Raw genomic sequence first — 20,678 nt, 5'->3', positions numbered from 1 at the left:
CTGGCTTCGGACTGGTACAGTGCCAGCTGTAGCGGCTGTTTGGGGAGTGAACCAATGGAAGGAAGACCTTTCTCTCTGTCTCTCTCTCTCTCATTGTCTAACTGCCTGTCAAAAAAAAAAATCTGGAGTTCTGATGGGGAGAGATTTCTTGGGGTAAGGGTAGGAAAGAACATGGCAAGGCTTCTGGAAACTTTGTGATTCTGCTGAGGACACTGCTGGTTGAAATCGCTCTGCCTCTCTCTCATAGGATCTTGGGAGCACCCAGGAATGTATACTCTGGGCCTTCCCATTGTTGTCTGCCTATGCTGGAATGTCCAGCTATCATTGGGCATGCCCAGCTCACCATCTGCTTTTCCAAGGGTAATTGGGAAGACCTTGAGAAAGAAAGAAGGCAGAAGTGAATTTTTTTTTTTTCAGGCAGAGTGGACAGTGAGAGAGAGAGAGAGAAAGGTCTTCCTTTTGCCGTTGGTTCACCCTCCAATGGCCGCCGCGGCTGGCGTGCTGCGGCCGGCACACCGCGCCTATCCGAAGGCAGGAGCCAGGTGCTTCTCCTGGTCCCCCATGGGGTGCAGGGCCCAAGCACCTGGGCCATCCTCCACTGCACTCCCGGACCATAGCAGAGAGCTGGCCTGGAAGAGGGGCAACCGGGAAAGAATCCAGCACCCCGACTGGGACTAGAACCCGGTGTGCCGGCGCTGCTAGGCGGAGGATTAGCCTATTGAGCCATGGCACCGGCCAAGAAGTGAATTCTTAACTAGGGGAATGCTGAGGACCTGATGGCGTGGTCTGGGCTGAGGCATGGTAAAAGCCTGAAGTTGATAGTTTGGCAAGACCCCAGACCAACCAGGCCTTTCTTAGCTCTAATCTAAAATATTCCTGATGTTATGTGGGATGGGGTCTCTCCGGGGCCACATTAGCTGCAGTCTTTCCTCTGAACGGGAGAACAGAGTGCATGCTTAATTGAATGCCTTTTCTAGACAGACATTTCAGTGATTCTGCAATTGTGCCTGAGCCATTGACAGTTGCCTGCTTTTGGATGCTGCTGGGATAAATCCAGTAAATCAGAATAAAGAGAGAGAAAGGAAAAGATAATGGTAGGAGTCAGAAAAGAGAACAGTGGTGACCTGCTGGGGTCACAGGTACCCAATCATCTGTAAGTGAGAAACTGTAATGGAAGAAGATCAAATAACCACTCTTGGGAATCGTCACGTGCACAAATTTCTGACTTCTAAGGCAACTGTGAGGAGGAAAGAAGGGAGGAGACATGAAGGCTGCTGTCTGAGGAATATTAGCACAGACTTGTCACTGGGAAACATGTGGCCACAGCACATCAGGGGAGGGGGCAGCGGAAATGCTCTGACCAAAGCCCCTTTCACACTTACAGCCTGTCGTATTTATTCATAGACAATGGTACTTCTAAAAATTCATGGAAATGGAATTAAAAGATAAGTTTATTTTGCTGCAAAAAATATTTGAAATCAATGCACAGTTTTCCTGTTAGATATACTTTCCATGGACTTTTTCTTGAGATTAATTTGTTTGAAAGGCAGAGTGACACACAGAGGGCAGGGGATGAAGAGAGAGAGAGGGAGGGAGGGAGAGATTTTCTATCCACTGGTTCACACTCCAAATGGCCACAACAGTGAGGGCTGGGCCAGGCTGAAGCCAAGAGCATGGAATTCCATCTGAGTCTCTCATGTAGATTACAGGGGCCCAAGCACTTGGGCCATTGTCTGCTGCTTTTCTCAGGTGCACGATCAGAGAGCTGGATGGGAACTGGAGCATCTGGGACTCCAACCTGGGCTCTGATATGGGGTACCAGCGTCACAGGCAGCAGCTTAACTCGCTACACCACAGTGCTGGTCCCTCCATGAACTTTTTGAAGGCCTTTCTTATGCATGAATTAAAAAAATTTTTTGCAGTTAAATAAACTTTTTTTTTTTTAATTTTTTTGACAGGCAGAGTGGACAGTGAGAGAGAGAGACAGAGAGAGAAAGGTCTTCCTTTGCCGTTGGATCACCCTCCAATGGCCGCCGCTGCAGCCGGCGCACCGCACTGATCCGATGGCAGGAGCCAGGATCCAGGTGCTTTTCCTGGTCTCCCATGGGGTGCAGGGCCCAAGCACCTGGGCCATCCTCCACTGCACTCCCTGGCCATAGCAGAGAGCTGGCCTGGAAGAGGGGCAACCGGGACAGAATCCGGCGCCCCAACCGGGACTAGAACCCGGTGTGCCGGCGCCGCAAGGTGGAGGATTAGCCTATTGAGCCACGGCGCCGGCTAATAAACTTATTTTTTAATTCCATTTTTTCCATGAACTGTCTGAAGTTCCCTCCTGTGTGAGATATTCATCTGTGTTTGCAAAGATACACAAATGCACAACACTAAAAGGGGTAAACTATTCCAAAATGTTGGTGAAATTATGAAAGGTTATTTTTCTTTTTTCAAGTCATCTATGTTTTCCATGATTATTATAGTCGTGCCTGTCTATGATGATCAGGAGAACAAGAAAGATAAACCTATTAAAGAGGCTCAGAGGCAGCAAGAGGCATGAGTATGGGATGATAGGATTGTGGAAGGAGAAAAAAGGATATTTGGAAGACAATTTAAAAAGTCAACTCTTCACAGATTGCTAGCTTCTGTATATCTTTTCTTCATTACTGAGTGTCATTTGTCCATTTACTCCAGAAGATCTGGAGGTATCTGCATGAAAACAAACAGCAAAAACTGAGCCAAGTGTTACACATCCAAGGCCATTGCCTTGCCAGTGCCATTCTGTAGGTGACAATTGGAAGGCCGTGGGTGGCTTCCAATGGAGGTCAAAGTGTCTTCCACCAAGTGCCAACACAGAACGCAGCTCAGGCAGTATCTTCTCTCCCACCGAGTTTAATATTTACCCCTGCAGAGGCTGGGCCAGCTTTGTACTTCTCATCTCGGAAGCCCAGAACAGGAGCCAACAAAGCCTGTCGACACTGGGAATAGTGGGATTTTCCCAGACAGAAGCCGGTGCTATTCACGTCCACACCTTTGCTGGCTGCTCACTGCTCAGGCAGCTGCCAGGGAAGCTCTGTGGCTGAGGTTTTGGGAAACTAAGTGTAGTTTTCATTTCACAACCACCAGCTTTTTACAGGGCACTGTCAATTCTGTGCTTTAATTGGCATCTGTTGAATCATGCAGGCTGAGCCTTCTCTCCCGGAGCAGACGTTTCTGTCTGTCTGTAGCCGCTAGGATGAATTTAAAACACCTGCAAGGAGCCGCATACCCCACTGAGCTTCAGGCTCTGGCATTACTTGTAATTATACAGTCTTAATAAATCCGTTTTTGTATTTCGACTGCATTGCATTTTTCAGCTATGCAAGGTACACACACTCACTGTTGCAAGTCTAAGACAGCAGTGCATAAAGAAAATGCTGCTACTCTCTACATTCTCTCCCCTCTATTGTCCTGACAAAACCATTATTAAAAGTTTAGTGTGGCCGGCGCTGAGGCTCACTAGGCTAATCCTCCGCCTTGCGGCGCCGGCACACCAGGTTCTAGTCCCGGTCAGGGTGCCGGATTCTGTCCCAGTTGCCCCTCTTCCAGGCCAGCTCTCTGCTGTGGCCAGGGAGTGCAGTGGAGGATGGCCCAAATGCTTGGGCCCTGCACCCCATGGGAGACCAGGAGAAGTACCTGGCTCTTGCCATTGGATCAGTGTGGTGCGCCGGCCGCAGCGTGCCGGCTGCAGCGTGCTGGCCGCGGCGGCCATTGGAGGGTGAACCAACGGTAAAGGAAGACCTTTCTCTCTGTCTGTCTCACTGTCCACTCTGCCTATCAAAAAATAATAAAAAATTTAAAAAAAAGTTTAGTGTGAAAACCTTCACTGCTTTTCTATGTTCAAACATATGTAGAATTGTTTTCTATCTTGTATATAAACAGAATCATTTAATACCAGTCACTGTTGTTTCATTTTATTATGTACATTATTCTATATTAATACATATAATTGATCATACACATTAATATTCTATATTAATAAATACAATTATTATTTTAAAGATGTATTTATCCAAAAGGCAGAGTTACAAAGAGGGGGAACAGAGAGAGAAAAAGAAAGAGATCTTTCACCTGCTGGTTTACTCCCCAGATGGCTGGGGCTGGGCCATTTGGAACTCCTTCCTGGTCTCCCATGTTGGTGGCAAGGAGCCAAGCACTTGGGCCATCACCTGCTGCCTCCAAGACCCATTAGCCTGGAGCTAGGTGAGAAGTGGAGTAGCTGGGACTTGATCCGGTGCTCATATGGGATGTTAGCATTGCAGGCTGCAGCAGCTTAAGCCACTGAACCACAATGCTGGCCCCCAATTTATTATTTTTTTAATAGCTTCCTAATATTGTAGGAAATTCCAGGTTTTCTCACTATTTCTCTGCTGACCGATATTTATGTTGTTCCTCCATCTTTTTTACATAACAAATGATATCACAATAAACATTCTACATTCATGCTTTCAGTTTGCATTTTATTTCCTAGGAGATATTTCCAAAATTGGCATGCTGAGTCAAAGGGAATCCACACAATTTTAATTCTCGCTGTGGGTCTTCCCTATAGCAGTTGCTTCCCTCCCTTCTTTTGCCTTCCCTCCCATCTTCCACTCCTGGAAAGCCTGTATGTTTAGAAAGGAGAGCTTGCAGTGAGAACTCGTCTGTGCCAAGTGTGGATTATCTCAGCTCAGTAGGGAACAGGGCTGCAGGATCTCGGCTGCATTGTGTCTCTCTTTTGCTTTTGGTTAGCCAGGTTGTTTATGATCCCTTTGCTCATTTATTCCATACTGTGAAATTAAACATGGTTTACATCTGAGGGTAGTGTATGCTTTCAGAGAGAATAGGCTAAGTCATATTGCTTTTCCTCAAAGCCATAACTGGGACAGTTTTTGTATGTCCTTTCTTTAATAGTTGGATTGAGATGATTCCCATCTCAATCTTCTTCCTTCATTTTGAGAACTTGGGGTTTGGGGAGTTTTGTGAGTATAAAATCAATCAACTGTGAGTATTTGACAAGAGGATAATTAGTTTAGAAGGTAGGGGTCTTGGAGCTTAAGGATCAGTGCCAAGCAACAGATGTGAACACTTTTAAACAAATGATCTTAACAAACTTGATGTGAGGGGCAAACTTCACAGGAGTACTTGGCTTTCATCTTAAGTCTAGCTCTTATTGGGTTGTAAAACTTGTCTAGTCCACCAGACTAGAAAGGAGTAGGATTCCCCAGGACACCAGGACTGGAGAAGATATCAGAGAAGCATTAAGAGAAGCTGGAGAGTACACAAATAAAATATGAACAACAAAATCTGTGCTGTGACCAGTGGGCCCTAGAAGGAAATCTGTGATCTCTAATCCACATTAGAAACCCCAGTGTGAGTCTGTGTTCAGAAAGCGAACATTAACTAAGCAGGGGGGAAGAAATCTCAAGTCCTGTTGGCAAATATTTTGTTGTTAGCTTCTATCACACATGCTGCAATTTTTAATAGCTTTAGAATGGATTTCCATGTCCTAGAGTGAAACCTAATTACAAGATAGTTGTTATTACAATTAATAACTAAGGAGAAACTTTAAACTTCAATTTGCTATGTTTATACCTGTAGAATAAGCATTACCCTTAGTGTTAATGCATTCTTTTACACAAATGTCTAATTTTCAAGTATGCACTAAGAAGTAATGATAGTAGAACTAGTTTATATAATAGGTTAGTCTTGTATAACTAAGAGATCCTATAGTGAATCTTAGTTGATATCACAGTTAATAGTAGGGGTAGTTATACTCTTTCCACTATCATTTGTGTTTGTGAAAATCATATTTGGAAGACATTCAACATCTGCTTCTGGCAATAATGAATTATCTAGTAGTATAGACTGGTGTTCCCATGGAAGATATCTAGAAAAGCTGGACTTTAATAATCTATCTGGGGGATAGTATTTGACCAGCAGTCAAGATTCTGGTTAAAACACTGCACCTATTACAGAGTTTCCAAGCTGACTCCAGCTTCCTAATACAGACCCTGAGAGGCAGAAGGTGGTGACTCAAATAACAGGGTTCCTGTCCTGGATATGGGAGACCTGGACTAAGTTCCCGGGTCCTAGTTTCAACCTGACCCATCCCCAATCATTGCAGAAATTTAGTAAGTAAACCAGTAGATGGGAACTCTGTCTGCCCTTCAAATAAATAAATAAAAATTTATTAAAAATATTTGAAGTCATGGAAGACCTACTAAGGCAACTAGGATTTGAGAACTAAGGCTCAGAAAGAAGAGAAAGTCGGGGTTGGCATTGTGGCGTGGAGGGTTAGGCTGCCCCCTGCAGCGCCAGCATCCCATATGGGTGCCAATTCATGTCCCAGCTGCTCCGCTTCTGATCCAACTCCCTGCTAATGCACCTGGGAAAGCAGAAGAGGATGGTCCAATTGCTTGGGCCCCTGCCACCCATGTGGGAGACCTGGAGGAAGCTCCTGGCTTCAGCCTGGCTCAGCCCCAGATGTTGCGGCCATCTGGGGAGTGAACCAAGAGATGGACGATCTCTCTCCTTCTTTCCCTATATCTCTGCCTTTCAAATAAATCAGAGAGAGAGAGAGAGAGAGAGAGAGAGATACTAATTGAGTGCCCACCCATTCTAGGTTGTTTTTCCCCTTGAGACATTTACCATTTATTAAGTTGCACGTGAGGAGAAACAAAGAACCAATGAACAACTGCTTGCTAACAGAGAAGCTAAGCAGAATATTCTGCAGTCTCATAGGATTGGGGAGGAAAAACAAATGGAATTCAAAGCTATCAAATGAGCCAGTACATGAGAGACCATGATTATAGAAAGAAAATAGATGCACAGAAATCAGCCCAGTAGTCTAAAGCAGTTTTTCTTCAGAGTCATTCACTGATTTGTAAGTAGCACAGATCGAGAGGTAAGAAAATCCAGACAGAAAGCATGTGCTAAACACTTGAGAAGCCAGTCAGAGCTACTTGCTGGGAAGATAAGAATTGGAGTGTAGGGAGCACCTGAAAAACACCCACAGCTTTTCACTGGGACTCCTGGAGGATTATGCCTGAGCAATTAGGGGAAACAAGAATTGGAACCTGGTTTTATTCCATTTCAGAATGCAGTTCCCAATCAGCTCAGCCATTGATTGTATTAAAGTGATCTGTTTTTATTTTAATACCCTAGCAGACTCTGGCCTCAGAATCAGCCCTTAAGGCATTCAGATCTGGCTGAAGAGCCCATGAGAGTATTGCAGGCATGGAAAGCCAAGACACTCTGGAAAAAAAAAAAAAAAAAAACTCAGTGAGTGAGATCCCAGTAGAGAGAACGGGCCATCAGAGAAGGAGGTGCCCTTCTCTGAAGGGAGAACTTCCACTTTGACTATGATCTTGTCTAAATAAGATCGAAGTCAGCGAACTCAAGAGGCTTCCATAGCCTTGGAAACTCATGACTAGAGCCTAGGGAGATTTCTGACGCCATAAACAAGAGTGTCAAATTGTTAAGTCAACAACAGGAGTCACTGTGTGCTTACTCTTATGTGGGATCTCTGTCCTTAATGTGTTGTTCAATGTGAATTAATGCTATAACTAGTACTCAAACAGTATTTTACACTTTATGTTCTGTGTAGGTACAAACTGATGAAATCTTTACTTAATACATACTAAATCGATCTTCTGTATATAAAGATAATTGAAAATGAATCTTGATGTGAATGGAATGGGAGAGGGAGCGGGAGATGGGAGGGTTGTGGGTGGGAGGGAAGTTATGGGGGGGGAGCCATTGTAATCCATAAACTGTACTTTGGAAATTATATTTACTAAATAAATGTTAAAAAAAAAACCCTAGCAGAAGCCTTCTCTATAATTTTTGGAGAAGATAAAGATGATCCAGAGCATCTTTATTTGTAAATGCAGAGTTTGCCTTATTTGGTGAAATAAAACAAAGCGAAAACAGGCATTCTAAGACACAGTTTCCACAATATGGTACAAAGAAGGAGAGCTGAAACTCCCTGAGTCAAGAACACAAAGCTTCAAGTCTAGGGAGACGAAGGCAGCTAAAGTTTGCAGGACAGAGTATTGGAGAGAAGAAAGCTGTAGAGAACTCCAGAGAACCTCACAGTGTAGATCTCAAATATAAAGCTGAATACAGATCAGTACATGCATATGAGGAAACTACCTAGGGATGGAGAAAGAATCACCCGAAAGGATTAGAGGGGACAGTACTCTGTTCACACAAAGCTGGGAACAGTGCCTGTTCCTAACAGCCAGACTAGAGAGAGCTTGTAATTCTTGAGGTGTTGGGTATTATGCTCTGAAAGGCTATGTCTTATTAGGGAGGAATGCGTAGCCCTATACCTGACAATACTCTGATGCTGCCTAATGGATCTTAAAAGTACACTTGAAAAAACCAAATGGTTCTCGAATTAACTATATCTCAGAACAAAGCTCAACACTATTTAGAGGTATTTAAGGCAGCAATATTAGTATCAGATGAAGTATATTGCAAAGCAAAGACTATGACCAGGGATAAAGAAAGTCATTTCATAATGATGAAGGAGTCAGTTCATCAGAAAGACATAACAATACTAAACATTTATGCATCCAATAACAGAACTTCAAAACACATGGAGTAGAAATTGATAGTACTTCAAGGAGAAATAGACAAATCCATAATTGTAATACAAAATTTCATTATCCTTCTCTCAGTAAATGATAAAACAAGAAGACAGAAAATAATTAAGGATATAAAAGAGAGTAACAATACCATCAACCAACTTGGCCTCATTGATTTTTATAGGACACTCTACCCAACAACAGCTAAATACACATTCCTTTCAAGTGTGTGTGAAACATTCATCAGAATAAACCATATTCTGGAATATAAAACAAGTCTCAATAAATTTAAAAGGATTGAGCTCATTCAAAATATATCATTGACTGGTGGAATTAATTAAGAAATCAGTAACAGGAATCTTCAAATATTTGGTAACTAACATGCTTCAGAATATTCATGAGTCGAAGAGGGAGTCAAAAGGAAAATGAGAATTTATTTGGGACTGAATGAAAGTGAAGAGTCACTTAAGAAAAGCATTACTTGGGTGGAATTTATAGCATTAAAGGCTTATAAAACCAAAAGTTCCAGATCAATTTACATATTAAGAAACTAAAACCAAAAAGAGCAAATGAAACTCAAAGTAAACAGAAGAAAGAAAAGAATGAGAGCGGTCGCGCAGTCGGACCGGCTGCTGAGACGAACGCTTCACTGGGGCAGTCTCCGCATATCATGGGGAGACAGACGCTGCTGCCTTTGATTGGCCTTGGTCCTCACAGCTCCAAAAAGAAACAAGATCTTGATAAGCTCTATGAGCTGAAGTCCAAAGCTCGGCAGATTATGAACCAGTGTGGTCCCTCAGCCCTAATCAACCTCTCCAATTTCTCATCCATAAAACCGGAACCAGCCAGCACCCCTCCACAAGGATCCATGGCCAATAGCACTACAGTGGTAAAGATACCAGACACTCCTGGGACAGGAGGTCGTCTTAGCCCTGAAAACAATCAGGTATTGACCAAGAAGAAATTGCAAGACCTAGTGAGAGAAGTGGATCCTAATGAGCAGTTGGATGAAGATGTGGAGGAGACGCTGCTGCAGATTGCTGATGATTTTATCGAGAGTGTGGTGACAGCAGCCTGTCAACTTGCTCGACATCGCAAGTCCAGCACCCTGGAGGTGAAAGATGTCCAGCTTCATCTAGAGCGCCAGTGGAACATGTGGATCCCGGGGTTCGGCTCTGAGGAAATCCGACCCTACAAGAAAGCCTGCACCGCAGAAGCTCACAAACAGAGAATGGCATTGATCCGGAAAACAACGAAGAAATAACACACAGAAAGGTCAGGGAATGGACAACATTTAAATGTATTTGGAGATACTTGAGCTGAGACCTCAGCCATCTCATCCTTGGAATTTTTTTTAATGCTTTATAGAGAAGCATATATTTTTATTAACAATGCAGCAATATCGTGAGATCCCAGTGGAAAGAACAGGTCTTCAAAGAAGGAGGTACCTTTCTCTGAAGGGAGGAGAGAACCTCCTCTTTGACTATTTACAGGATTTCCTCAGAGCCGAACCCCGGGATCCACATGTTCCACTGGCGCTCTAGATGAAGCTGGACATCTTTCACCTCCAGGGTGCTGGACTTGCGATGTCGAGCAAGTTGACAGGCTGCTGTCACCACACTCTCGATAAAATCATCAGCAATCTGCAGCAGCGTCTCCTCCACATCTTCATCCAACTGCTATGACCTTGTCTAAACAAGTCAAGAGTTGGAGAACTGAAAAGGCTTCCATAGCCTTGGAAACTCATGACTGGAGCATAGGGAGATTACTGATGCCATAAACAGGAGTGTCAATTTGTAAAGTCAACAACAGGAGTCACTGTGCACTTACTCCTCATGTAGGACCTCTGTCCTTAATGTGCTGTACATTGAGATTTAATGCTATAACGAGTACTCAAACAGTATATTTCATTTTGTGTTTCTATGGGGGTGCAAACTGTTGAAATCTTTACTTAATGTATACTAAACTGATCTTCTGTAAAAAAAAAAAAAAGAAATTATCAATTCCCAACTTGACTCTCACTGGGATTAAACATGACGATAGGTCTGATCTGATTTCATTGTCATTTAAAAAATCATCGATTATTTTTCACTTTATGTTTCTGTGTGGGAGCAAACAGTTGAAATCTTTATGCTAAACTGATCTTCTGTATATAAAGACAATTGAAAATGAATCTTGATGTGAATGGAAGGGGAGAGGGAGTGGGAAAGGGGAGGGTTGCGGGTAGGAGGGACGTTATGGGGGGGAAGCCATTGTAATCCATAAGCTGTACTTTGGAAATTTATATTCATTAAATAAAAGTTAAAAAAATAAAAAAATAAAATAAAAAACAGTGCAGCAATATCTATAATGACTGAGAGGATCTGACAAGAGAAGAAAGCCTCCTAGCCCAACTTCTGGTCCCTTTTCCCTGCCATCTCAGAGGAGCAGTGTATCTTCCAGAGAAGATTTTATTTGTGGTTTATTCTATAAGTGATTGAACATGGGACAGAGCAAATGGTCTTGTTGAGTGAGACCGTATTAGCAGGATTTGTAGCGGGTTTTGTCCCCTTCTCCTTTCTCCCTTTCCCTGTACTTTGTAACGTCAGTGTTTATATGACTATGACTTTCATTTGCTTTTCCAGAATAAAGAAGTTATTAATCAAAATAAAGAATGAGAGCATAAATCAATAAAAATTGATTTAAAAACTAAAGAAAACTAATAAAAGCCAGTGCTGGTTCATCAAGAATATCAATAAAATGGATAAACCTCTAGACAGACTGATGAGAAAAAAATGGGAGTAGACACAATCTAACATCAAGAATGAGGTGACATCACCATACATTCTGCAGATATTAAAGGATAATAAAGGACTGTTGTAAACAGCTTTATTCTAATGATTTCAGCAACTTAGATGAAGTGAACTATTTACTTGAATAATACAAACTACCAAAGTTCACTCAAATTTTCAAGAATATTAAAGCCCAGATCTATTAAACATAAAGTCTGAACAAATTAGTAATAGAACTTCTCTAACCCGATAAAGGGAATTTAGCGAAACCTGTGTCTAATACCAAATATTGGCAAGAAACTAAATACTTTCTCCCTAATATCAGAAACAGACAAACGATTGCATTCTCACTACTCCTATTCAATATTGTAGGTTTCTAGCTAATATAATAAGAGAAAGAAATGAAAGACATCCAACCAGGAAAGGAAATAGTAAAACCATCTTCATTTTTCCTATGTAGACTTGATCATCTCTATAGAAAATTCAGTGGAGTTTACAAAAGAGTTACCAGAACAAATTGAGTGAGTTTAGTATGGTTGTGAAATAAAATACCAGTATACAAATATCAGTTGTATGTCTCTATACTCAATGTTGAATAATTGGAATTCAAAGTTTAAAACATTTCTAACAGCATATAAAGTATGAAAAACTTACAGATAAATCTAGCAAAGATGTACAAAATTAACACACTGAAAACCCTAAAATGTTTCTGAGATATTTTAAAGACCAAAATAAATAGAGAGATAGTCCTTTTCACGAGTTAGAAAACTCATTATTGCTAAAATGTTAAAATGTCCTCCCTGATTCATCTATAGAATTATAGATCACTTTATATAGAAACTGATAGGGCTGGCTTCATGGCATCCCATATAGCTGTGGATTCGAGTCCTGGCTGCTGCATTTCTGAACCAACTCCTTGCTAATGTGCCTGGGAAAGCAGTGGAAGATGACCCAAGTCCTTGGGCCCCAGTGGAAAACCTGGAAGGAGCTCCTGGCTTCTGGCTTCTGGTTCCAGACCAGCCTAGCTCCTGCTGTTGTGCCCAGTTAGGGAGTGAACCAGTGGATGGAAGATTCTCTCTCTAACTCTCCCTCTTTTTCTCCATGAACTCTACCTTTCAAATAAATAAATAAATCTTTAAAAAAAAAAAAACCGAGAACTGAAAAATTCATATAAAATTGTATATTACCTAGAATAGTGAGTTTTTTTTATAAAAGAACATAGCTGGAGGACTGTCACTTGTATGTACATTATTTTGAACTTAAAAATGGATTCCTGGGTGTTTATGTGTGTCAACACTTAGGAAATTGACACTTTAAATATGCATGGTTTATTTTATATCATTTATACCTCAGTGGAGCTGGCTTTCCTATTGGGAAATGGAATAGTAGAAAATACAAAAAAAAAAAAAAAACAGAGCAGATTGTATAAATAAAACAGAGTAATATAATAGATTTTCTCTAATGCCTCAACTGTTAATTGCTCTATCAAAAGATAGAGATTGTGAGACTAGAGAATAATTGTATTCAAAATAATTATTTAAATCTTCTACTTGGTGACAGTTTGTTATAGCCTTTATCATCTTAATGTACCATGCTTTATTAATGGTAGCCACAAGGAAATACTTACATTTATGAGAATGCCATAAGGAATAATTTAATAAACAGTATTTTTATCCCTGGCTTCAGCTGAATTGTGGTTTGAAATGAGGCTTTTTCCTAGGGATGTTTGGGCTTTACAAGGGGATTGATGGGTAGCCTATGGTTCCCCCACTCTTAATCTTATATGTAAAATACTGCATATTTGTATACTTGTCCAGGAAAGAGTCTATGGCTTTCATTAGTATCTCATAAATAAAATATATGTAAGAATCATAATTTAAGAATGGGAGAAGTAAGTGCTGTTCTACATATTTAATTTCTTGATAGTACATCCCTAAAATTGATTTCTAGAGAATGATTCTGATGAGTTGATCTGTATGTGTTTGAGTGTCATCACTGTAACCTGGAGCAACAACTTAAATGTTATTCCGAGGCTTTGTGTGGTTCAAACTCCGATAAAATCCCCTTATTTCTTACTGCTGCGCCAGGATTCTCATGGTGCGCTTCCCATATCAGCAGTAGCAGCAGCAGCTGGGAACTTGCTAGAAATGCGTTTTCTCAGGCCCAGTGCAGACCTTTAGGATCAGAAGGTCTGGAGGTGGGGACCAGCAATCAGTGTTGTTTAAGGAGCTCTCCAAGTGATTCTGGTGTGCCCTAAAGTTTGATAACCATCAGATTAGACTACACTTACAAATTCATATCTCCTTCCCTGGTTCAAGGCTAAGTTTAGAACCATTCGCTAAGAAAATGGCTACAAAATGACCAGGCTAACATTGATGGCTTACATTTTCCATCTCTTTGTCCTCAAAGAGCCCAAATCGCTCTCACACAAGTGTCTTGGGTTGCACAGCAACATTGAGCAACAGTTTAGAGAAACCAGTGTCCAGCTGAAACTGAATTTGGAGACACAGCATGAGTCCACTCTTAAAAATTCTGACCAGGCGGCTTTTCAGGGATGGGCCCAGCAATTCCAAGGGCCTTGGCTTTCAGCCTCCTTTGAAGAGTAGAACATTCAGACTCTGAGACACACTGAGCCCCAGGAATGAAGTCTTATTTATCCCCTTCTAGCCATGTGGTACCCTCAAATGCCCTTTCATGCAGTGCTAAGGGTCCCCATGCTCCATCTGCAAAGTAACTTTATTAATTCACTCAGCCTATGTTCAGAGAACCAACGGGAAAAAGGTGTCAACATAAAACTTGAGCCATCCAAAACCAGCCTCTGAAAGCTTCAACTGATCATTCTTTCTGGTCCTCCTGTTGGCTGAAGCTTGATTTGTTATGGCACCTTACTGTTCTGCTGACAGGAAATAGCCTAGGGTGCGTCACGCAGCTCTCATTAAAGGAGAGCAGCCAAGTGGAATTCATTCTTGGCTCTTAGCAGTTTTCAAATGAGAATTTTATTGCATATTAATGAGCCCTAATTGACATTTGTGACTGGTTTTTATGGAAATCATGCACGTATAATTTGCATAATAGTACCTAAGTGCTTTTAGATAACAGGAACTCTGGGACATTGGTAAGAGCTTTTGTTTTGTTTTGTTTTGTTTTCCTATTCCCAAACCCTGGCCTCTGGAATAGTGTGGAATATTACCAGGTTTCTAGGATTTGCTATGAAGCCCAGTTTGTCTGGTTGTTCCAGCTTGTACCCATGAGTCAGAAGAACATAGCAGGGCTCCTGTCTGGAAGGCGGAGGTTCTCCTGTGGTAGTCAGGGGAGATGTCCCAACCCTCGCTGTACTTTCATGAACTGACTCTCATGCTTCTCCTAGGTGGTAGGAGTATCTAGTCAGTCCCAAGGATTGTTCCTGGGATTTGGTGCTATGTAATGTTTTCTTTTTTAAAAAAATTATTTATTCATTCAAAAGGCAGAGGGACAGGGTGAGAGAGAGAGAGAGAGAGAGAGAGAGAGAGAAAGAGAGAGAGAGAGAGGTCTTCCCTCCACTGGCTTGCTCTCCAAATGACCACAATGGCCAGGTCTGGGCCAGGCTAAAGCCAGGAGCACCATCTGGGTCTCCCACATGGGTGGTAGAGATTCAGTAACTTGGGCCATCCTCTGCTGCCTTCCTAGGTACATTAGCAGGAAGCTGGATTGGAAGGGGAGTAGACAGGACGGCAGCCTACACTCTGATATGGGATGCCAACATTAAGCAATGACTTAACCCATTGCACCACAATTCCTACCTCTATATAATGTTTTCCAAATATCTCTGGGTCATGTAAACAAACAGGTATTGGTTACCTACTGTGAACCAGGCACTGTGCTAGGTGCTAGAGCAAGACCTCACTGCTACGTCCCTGGCTCTTAACATTATGACTAGTGGGCAGCAGCTATCAATCAATGTTTATTGAATTAATAAATTTGATCTCTGCCCTCAGGAATCTAGAGTTCATTATTCTTACAAAATCTGTTTTAAGTACAATATAAAGAGCATTGCTCTTCAAGTTAGAAAAAATTTTAATGATTCAAAACTTGGGAATTCTTTCAGGAACTGTAGAGAAACAAGATGAATAAGCTGTGTGCCCCAAGTCTTCTGTATAGATGGCTCTACTAAATAGTAGAAATGAAAGAAGCCAATGTTTTTCTGAAGACCTATTATAAATCAGTTTCTTTTGCATATCATCACAAAACCTGTGAGGTAGAGATAGTATTATCCCCATTTCATTGAGCAGGTACCTAAGAATTGGAGAAGTAATTAACCTAAGGTACTACAGATAGAAAATTATGGATCTGAGACTTAAATTCAGGCTATGGTTTGCCTTTTGCACTGCCACTTACTACATTAGATGATCCTAGGATATGTGAAGTGAGGCTGCACTCCAAGTACTGGGATGGAGGGGTGAAGTGGCCTGAAGCCCTGGGTATGCTGTGCATTCTGCTGATGTACTGTGTATAGTAAACCTACTGTTTTCAAGTTTCCTGGATCCTGTGGGGACCCAAAGCATAGCCAATCTGCATCACTATAATTCTGCCAAACAGCCAGGAACATTTAAATACTGTGTAGGAAGGGGATAAATCAAGGTTTAATAGAAGAAAAGTTGCAAGTAAGGTAAAACTTAAAGGTTGATTGTAGTCTTCAATAGTGCTGAGCAAGACTGTTCTCCAGATTGTGGAAAGATCACTGTGGGCTAGGAAGGACATGAGGGGAGAGGATTTGAAGCACTGGGATTAGAAGGGAGTGGCGGTACAGTTCAAGAATTCATCCAAAGTCCCCTGGCATCCCGAAGAATTGTTTTTACTGAGATTCATGCTAGACTAAGGGAGTCAGTTCCACTCCCCTCCACCCTGCCCCTTCCCACCCGCCAGAGGACACCCAATGGTCCCTCTTCTGCTTGTAGAATCCTCTAAGAAGGGTATGTTTGGGGTGACCATCTCCTCCCTCTGCCCTTCCATCTGATGAATCAGGATACCCCATGCAAGCCCTGCCCTGGGGTCCTTGAGGTGATTATTCAGAAATCAAGAAAGTCTGTGAAAATCTTAGCTGGAGGCTTTAAAAGAGAAACTGTATCATTTATTGCTCTTTTGTAAGGCAAATCTGAGTTTTTTGAGAAGCAGATTAATTCAGTCCACTTTACGTTAATGGGGAGAAAGCATAGGAGTCCCAGCACTTAGTCCTTTGCCCTTCTGTTATATACCTTTTCCCCTTGGACTTGCTTCATGAGTTTCTAACCACAGTCCTAGAAATATTACCCCTCCATGACCCACCTGTTCCAGTTGTCTCCACTGGCCTTGGACCACTCTGTATACTCAAATCAAAACTAGTCACCACACTCACACAGCACCCCTGCCCAGACACATGGTGTCCGCTTTCCTTCCTCAAGTCCAGGCCTTTACTGCAGCTGCCCCAAATGTGTGAAAGGCCAACTTTGCCTCTTCCCTTGAAGGCCATTTAAAGTAGTATAGAAAGACCTCTGAACGTGGAAGTCTAAATTCTGTTCTCAAGCTCAGTGTGTGATCCCAAGCCTCTCATTTAACCTCAAAGCTCAAGTGGAGCTCAAGTTTCCTCACCTATGAAAAAGGAACAGATTGGATTTCATGATATCTAAGGTCGCTTCCAGCTCCAACATTCTGTGGCTCTTCACCTACTGTCCCTGACTAAGCTGTTCTTGTATATGCAACATTTTCCTACCTCTTCTTATGCTCCTGGCCCCTTAGAAAGTAGTTATGACCATGAGCTGTCTTCTGTGTTGAGTGTCTGTGTGGCAGGTGGTCTTTGGAGGAGATTTATTTTTTTTTAGTCTTCATTTCACTTTATTTTTTTAAAACTTTCATTTAGTAAATATAATTTCCAAAGTACAGTTTATGGATTACAATGGCTCCCCCCCACACAACTTCCCTCCTACTCGCACCCCTCCGATTTCCCGCTCCCTCTCCCATTCCATTCACATCAACATTCATTTTCAATTACCTTTATATACAGAAGATTGATTTAGTATGTATTAAGTAAAGATTTCATCAGTTTATACCTACACAGAACATAAAGTGTAAAATACTGTTTGAGTACTAGCTATAGCATTAATTCACATTGGACAACACATTAAGGACAGAGATCCAACATGAGGAGTAAGTACACAGTGACTCCTGTTGTTGACTTAACAATTTGACACTCTTGTTTATGGCATCAGAAATCTCCCTAGGCTCTAGTCATGAGTTTCCAAGGCTATGGAAGCCTCTTGAGTTCGCTGACTTTGATCTTATTTAGACAAGGTCATAGTCAAAGTGGAAGTTCTCTCCTCCCTTCAGAGAAGAGTACCTCCTTCTTTGATGGCCGGTTCTTTCTACTGGGATCTCACTCGCAGAGATCTTTCATTTAGGTTTTTTTTTTTTTTCTTCCAGAGTGTCTTGGCTTTCCATGCCTGAAATACTCTCATGGGCTCTTCAGCCAGATCTGAATGCCTTAAGGGCTGATTCTGAGTCCAGAGTGCTGTTTAGGACATCTGCCATTCTATGAGTCTGCTGTGTATCCTGCTTCCCATGTTGGATCATTCTCTCCCTTTTTTATTCTATCAGTTAGTATTAGCAGACACTAATCTTGTTTGTGTGATCCCTTTGACTCTTAGACCTATCAATGTGATCAGTTGTGAACTGAAATTGATCACTTGGACTAGTGAGATAGCATTGGTACATGCAATCTTGATGGGATTGTATTGGAATGCCCTGGCACATTTCTAACTCCACCATTTGGGGTAAGTCTGATTGAGCATGTCCCAAATTGTACATCTCCTCCCTCTCTTATTCTGGGGAAGATTTTTATTCCCCTCTACTATGCCGACCTCTTCCCTGCTGCCCCCATGAGCAGCAATGTATGCTTGGAGAAGAAAGTGAATTTTACTATTGGAATAGTGACCCATATTCAGGATGTTTGTAAATTGGCTACCAAAACATAACATAATGCATTCAAAGGTAATTGGAAAATGCATTTTATCTTTCCTAATATTTAGAATTAGCCATGTATGAGCTGCCTATACTGATGTAATGAATGGAGAGCTAAGAATCAGACAATCTTGGTACCAGAAAGAAATCTAATAAATGCTGTCATTGCTGTTCATTTCAAAATGAATATACTTCAAATTGTTCATGAAGGGGCTGACACTGTAGTGTAGCAGGTTAAGCTGCCACTTGTAATACCTACACCCCATGTCAAAATACGAGTCCTAGCTGTTCTGCATGTGATCCAGCTCCTGCTAGTGCACCCCAGAAAGCAGTGGAAGAGGCCCAAGGGACTGGGCTGCTGCCACCCCCCCCCCATACACACACACACACACACAAACACACAGAGAGAGAGAGAGAGAGAGAGAGAGATCTTCCATCTGCTGGGTCACTACCCAAATGGCTGCATCAACCAGGACTGGGCCAGGCTAAAGCCAGGAGCCTGGACCTCTATCTGGGTCCCCACATGGGTGACAGAGGCCCAAGGATTTGGACCATCTTGTGCTGCATTAGCAGGCACATTACCACAGAGCTGAACTGGAAGTAAAGCAGCTAGGACAAGAAATAGTGCTCATTTGGAACGCTAGCATTGCGGCTTAACCTGTGTCACATTGCTACCTCTCAAATAATTCTTTTTTTAAGTTAATGAAAAATAGTACAGCAAGTTTTAAATCCATGTATTGTTTTTCAATAATACTTTTTTCCATGAACTTTTAAAAAAAACCCATCATATACATGTTTTTGCTTGAATTTGCATATAAGTCTATCTTTTCTCTGTTAGTAGATAACCCAAGGCTCAAGTACTTCAAATAATGTATCTATTTATTCATATTTGGTAGGAACACTTATAATACTCTAATTGTCCCCTCTGTTTTTTTTTTTTTGTATAAAGCATGTAGTGAGATGAAAGATAAAAAGGTGAAGAAATCAGGACTAAAGAAAAATGATCACTAGATATAAAATGAGCCAGAGATGCCCAAGACTGCATAGTCACTGTGTCACACAATTTTTTAAAGATTTATTTGAAAGTCAGTTACAGGGAAGAAAGAGAAGGGGTGGGGGAGAGAGAGAGAGAGATCGAGAGATCTTTCATCTGCTGGTTCACTCTCCAGATGGCTATAATGACCAGTGCTGGACCAGGCTGAAGCTAGGATCCAGGAGCTTCATCCATGTCTCCTGTGTGGGTGGCAGGAGCCCAAGGACTTGGTCTGTCCTCTGCTGCTTTTCCAGGCACATTAGCAGCATGCTGGCTTGGAAGTAGAAGAGCTAGGATGTGAACCAGTGCCCATATAGGATGCCAGCATCTTAGGCAGAGGCTTTACCCATTGTGTCACAGTGCCGGCCCCAGGCTGCATGTTTGATTCCAACCTTCTCAGTGGCCACACAACATAGGAATATGGTGTTATCTTGACATTAAAATGCTGTTCTGTTTCTTTGGATTTGAGAAGAAGAGAAATTTATGCTATGGATTCTCATGAGGTCGAAGTTGTAGACCATTAAGTCAAAGTTACAGACTACACTCTCATCAAAATCCTGGCTGGTGCCATGGCTCACTTGGCTAATCCTCCACTTGTGGCGCCGGCACCCCAGGTTCTAGTCCTGGTTGGGGCGCCGGTTCTGTCCCAGTTGCTCTTCTTCCAGTCCAGCTCTCTGCTGTGGCCTGGGAAGGCAGTGGAGGATGGCCCAAGTGCTTGGGCCCTGCACCCACATGGGAGACCAGGAGGAAGCATCTGGCTCCTGGCTTTGGATCGGTGCAGCGCGCCGGCCGTAGCAGCCACTTGGGGGGTGAACCAACGGAAAAGGAAGACCTTTCTCTCTGTCTGTCTCTCTCTGTCTAACTCTGCCTGTCAAAAAAAAATCCTATGAATAACTATAATGCTAAATTTATTCATTCAGTTAGTAAGCATTTCTTGGGTGTTTATTGTATGTCATGGGTATTTCAGAGCATTGCAGTAACTGTTCTTTTTGATCTTCTAATTATTCTATTGTTGGCCAGTAGAGCCCATTAAGTTGACTCTGGCCTCCTTTTGAAATGATTCTGTAGTTTCTGATGTTTGTTTCTAGTATGACAAGATGTTCCAGGCTCATCTTATAAATTTCTGCTCCTAACTCAAATCAGCCATTTTGCTAGGCAAGCTTTATTTCTTTTAGTGAAAACTAGTTACATAGAACACAATCTGGGCACTTGGAGTGTTTATTGTTATTGGGTTGTCATAAATCTAGTGAATGGTGTGCATATTTGGTGCAGTGGCTAAATTACTGCTTGGGACATGTGCAT

At 42.0% G+C, this 20,678-nt stretch overlaps 1 protein-coding gene and 1 pseudogene across 2 annotated transcripts in view; both read left to right on the top strand.

Annotated features, from left to right (window-relative positions):
* The window catches only part of GPR156 (G protein-coupled receptor 156), a 114,645-nt gene that overhangs the window by 6,178 nt on the left and 87,789 nt on the right, over nucleotides 1–20,678 (top strand). The gene's annotated exons all lie outside the window — the stretch shown is intronic.
* On the top strand, nucleotides 9,214–9,981 carry LOC127482825 (transcription initiation factor TFIID subunit 12 pseudogene; annotated as a pseudogene). The gene has a single exon (XR_016232099.1). The product of XR_016232099.1 is annotated as a transcription initiation factor TFIID subunit 12 pseudogene (transcript).

Source organism: Oryctolagus cuniculus, chromosome 4, assembly GCF_051225735.1.
Source record: "Oryctolagus cuniculus isolate XC-2025 breed Fujian yellow rabbit chromosome 4, ASM5122573v1, whole genome shotgun sequence".
Classification (NCBI taxonomy): Eukaryota; Metazoa; Chordata; class Mammalia; order Lagomorpha; family Leporidae; genus Oryctolagus; species Oryctolagus cuniculus.
Note: the sequence above shows the minus strand (reverse complement) of the source record. Positions and strands in the feature narration are given on the sequence as shown.